General features: G+C 40.7%; 1 long non-coding RNA gene across 1 annotated transcript; it reads right to left on the bottom strand.

The window, feature by feature from the left end:
• Window positions 1-2114: 2114 nt before the first annotated feature.
• LOC311061884 lies at window positions 2115-2883 on the bottom strand. The gene is made up of 3 exons (XR_014602431.1): window positions 2719-2883; window positions 2361-2420; window positions 2115-2164 (listed from the first exon to the last, which is right to left on the bottom strand). It is a non-coding gene; the product is annotated as an uncharacterized lncRNA (long non-coding RNA).
• Window positions 2884-4310: the final 1427 nt, after the last annotated feature.

The raw sequence follows: 4310 nt of genomic DNA, 5'->3' as shown, positions 1-4310 counted from the left end.
TAAATGGCAGGCCCATTTGCAGCACCTTACCCTTGATTTGACGCCATTTGTATCAGTATATTTGTGTTCCCTGGAAGGGTGCGTCACACACTGTGAGCTGGTAGATTGTCTGCTTGATAAATGTTTGCCCATTATGAACCTTATGAAGCCCTACACGGGCGTAAACGTTGTTCAAGATTGTTGGTTAAATAAAAAAGACGGAAGAGCAGTATATCGTGTGCGGACATTTCCCCCTTCTTCACGTGATTATTTTTTGGGTCCAGCACCGTGTTTAAAGAGCTGTGGAGATGTGCGTATCCTACATTTTTTCCTATTATGACATGCCTAGTATAGGGAACACTGGGTGAAAAGCAATGATTTTGGGAGGGTATCCCTCAGGCATACCCCTGATACTTAAGGGAGTATGTGTGTGTATGCTGCCCTCATTCATTAATGTACCACCTCCCACATACCTCCCACATATTCAGGTGTATGTACCATTTCTGAGACCTTCATTTGCATTTACCCCCTGTGGTGTCTGGCCAGCAAGGACCTCACACACCCACCCCTCCCACCCCTCTCACCCTTCCACCCCAACCACTTCTGAGCATGTGCAGAAAACTACATTTGATTGGAAGCTGTGGCTTATAACCCCACCCACCCACCCCACATTCTGCATGCTAATTCTTGTATAAACCCCCTAGTTTATACCCCCCCCCCCCCCCCCCTCAGTGGGAAGGGTGGTTTATAGCCCCCCCCCCCCCCCCCCTCCCAGGGGCTGTGGCTTGTCCCCCCCCCCCCCCACCGGGAGGGATGGTTTATAGTCCCCCCCCCACTACCTGCACTAATTTATATATATATATATATATATATATATATATATATATATATATATATATATATATATATATATATATATATATATATATGTATATATATATATATATATATATATCCACACACACAAACAATATAGAAAAACACATAGGCAGAACTCATGTAATTATGTTTATTGATCAAGAAAAATACATTTATACAAAACAATGGAACAGGAGCACACAGATAAGGTAAACTGTTTCAAAGAAAAGTATTTTGTTCCAGGGACCCCAGAAGCAAAGATTTGAGTTAAAAATGTTCACTCTAAAAATATATATATTCAAATATTCTGAATCAGAATCAGGTTTATTGTCACATCACAGGTTTAATTAAAAAACGTGGGTGAAATGTGTGTCTATATACTCACACTAGTAGGCTACCTGAGATAAGATATGTGCATGAACATAGCAGCAATGTATACTGTGTATGATATACTTATGGACGTTAGTTAAGGTGCTTGGGGAAAAAAAGTCAAAAGTCAGTGCGTTATACACAGGATTACGGTGCAAAATGTCAGTGTGTGTCGACCGCATAATCCACATAGACTGACATATAGTCAGCAAGTAGTGCCATGAGGAGGAGCAAAGAAAAATAGCGGGAAAAGGAAAATGTAAATGTAATCCACGGGTGGGTCCAAGGAAGAGCTAAATCCAAGTCATGTGTCCCTGGTATAATCCACAGGAAGAAATATATTTTGTTCCAGGGACCCAGAAGCAAAGATTTGAGTTAAAAAGTTTGCACTAAAAACATAGTCCTCAAGCTCTTTGTCGTCAAGCATTGGGTCCTGGAGAACACAGCATTTGGTACAAGGTCCTGGAGATGATCTTGTGAACTTCTTCCTGCTGGAGGGCTGAAGATCCAAAATGGAAGTCCATCTTTGGAGTTGCTCTGTGTCCTCAAGCATTGGGTCCTGGAGAATGCAGCGTTTGGTATGAGGTTTTGGAGATGATCTCCTGAACTTTGGACTGCTGGAGGGCTGAAGATCCAAAACGGCAGTCCTTGAAGCCTTGAAGAAAAACAGAAGAAAAAAAGAATTACAATTATTTATTTTCAATTATAACACAGGGGTCTTTGAATACAAAAAGACAAAACAATGCCCTGTAAGTAGGCTACAATAAGAAATACAGGTTTGCTGTTTTCTGCAGGTCTAGCCCACTCTATTAAGATGCAAATAGCTTATGTGAATACTGTGAGTGTATTATGCATGTGCGCTTTACCTTTTATAAAAACCGGATCAACATTACAGAAACTAATGCTTAGTTCTCCTAAAAGATGAGCTGCAACATCAATACTATGTGGAGAATTTACCCTGTTGGAAGAGAAGAACCGTGTTAGTTTTTAGTCATGTGCAATTTTTTTTATCAGTTAAAACATTTCACCAGGACAGGAACTCAATCCACAGGCCTACCTCCCCCCACTATCCCCCACCACAAATCAAATTGGTGGGGCTTGGTCTCCCCTCTTACTAAAGCATGATTGTGATATAGTTGAATTTGGTTACTTACACTTCTTTTGGATTGAATGTGGTTATTCTTCTCCGAGTTGTGTAGACGCCTCACAGCCTCCTGTAAACAGCATGATTATAAAAGGTCAATTTGAGGAAATCAATGCTTTTGGCAAACCACCAAAGGAATACCAAAACACTCGGCCCAAACACAGTCACCCGGGCACAAATCCAGCACATATCCGATAAAATCTCTACCTGGTATTCCCCCTAAAATGGTGGCGATCGTGTTTTGGGGTGAGCCTTCCAGGTTGCCCACCAGAACATTAGTTACACTTATTTTTCTACAAGCAACTCATACAAAGAATTTTCTAGATAGTAGACACAGGGCATATATAGTCAGACATAATTTCACTTACCGCAAGGTTGATGTTATTTGCTCTTTGGTGCAGGCAGAGGCAGCAACGTAGACAAAGCATCATCCCGAGCAGCGTTGCTCTCGACCAGCTAAGAGGACCACCTAATAATTCTGTTCTTCTCGGAGTCGAAGGCTGGCGTCTGCGAGGACTCGAAGCAGCACCCGATGCATAAAATAAATCTCTACTTGTGTTTGTTGCCATTTTACTCACAAATTAAACAAATTCATCATGCAGTTAATAGTTTCCAAGCAGAGTTCTCTAACAACAAACTGCTATCCTGTAAAGCCAACTTGGTGCCTTGGCTAATACACGACCCCGTGCTGTGGCTAGGGTTGCCAGATTCTGTGAGAGAAACAAGCAAGCAGGTCTAGAAAAACAAGCCCAATAGAAGCGATTATGGGTCACATGACTCACATGAGCACTTTAAACCTACCTACTGTATACATCGGCTATTTGAAGATGGCAGATATACAAGCTATACAAGATATACTCGTGATGCAACTCGTTGTGAGCTTGTAGACTGCTATTTTCAAATAAAATTCTTGGTGCAAATTTATTATAAAAAAAACCTGGCAACACTGGCTCAAAGACATCTCACAGACACGGTGTGAAGAGGCGGTGCTCAGGAGTGAAACATGAAACAATAGGAACATTGAAACCATCGACACCTATCATGCAAATGTTGTGTCTGCATGTAATCTAATCTCTATCCCCCAAAATACAAACGAAAACACACATAAAGTAGCCTTGTTTGTGATATGGGTAAAAAGTACAACACATTTTGGTATCAAAATGTGCTTAAAGTACCAAAAGTAAAAGTGCTAATACGTTTGAAAATAGCGTGTGAGCTTGTTGATGTATAAAATAAGGCTAAAGTGGTTAATGCATGTTTTATAATGTAATCATTTATATCTGCAAAGTAACTAGTAACTAAAGTTTTCAAATAATAGTAAATAAAATAGTAAGTAAAAGTATAGACAATTGGAAATACTTCAGTAATGTAAAATTACCTCAAAATTGTACTTAAGTACAGTACTTGAGTAAATGTACTTAGTTACTTCACACCACTGTTTGTTGTACAGCACCTTGTGTAACAGAGAGGACCTCTGTTACTACAGTAACCTTGGTTATTAGTGTTTATTCAATCATTTTTAAACAGGGACATTGGTGGAACAAGTACTCAACTGTTTTGCTTAAGTAAAAGTATCAATAAGTGGTGTTCTAGCAACTCAAGCTTTGAGGTACCCCGTTTGGACCCAACTGCCGAGTTGCATCCTCACCCAGACCGGCATTTCTTTGGGAGGCCTGTCGAGATTTGGAATTTGCAAGGTACACGGACGGATTGTGCGCCATCATTCCTACCGATTGAAAGAATAGCATACAGATGTGTTTACAGTGCCACAACTGTACAGTTAAGCCAGATCAAAGAGAAAGTATCAGTAGTTAAACCACTGTGCACAGTAGTTGAGATTTAGACCCAAGACCTGATCTGTGTGTGTGTGTGTGTGTGTGTGTGTGTGTGTGTGTGTGTGTGTGTGTGTGTGTGTGTGTGTGTGTGTGTGTGTGTGTGTGTGTGTGTGTGTGTGTGTGTG

Source organism: Gymnoscopelus microlampas, assembly GCF_963454915.1.
Source record: "Gymnoscopelus microlampas genome assembly, chromosome: 15".
NCBI classification, from domain to species: Eukaryota; Metazoa; Chordata; class Actinopteri; order Myctophiformes; family Myctophidae; genus Gymnoscopelus; species Gymnoscopelus microlampas.
This window is presented reverse-complemented; position numbering and strand designations above follow the sequence as displayed.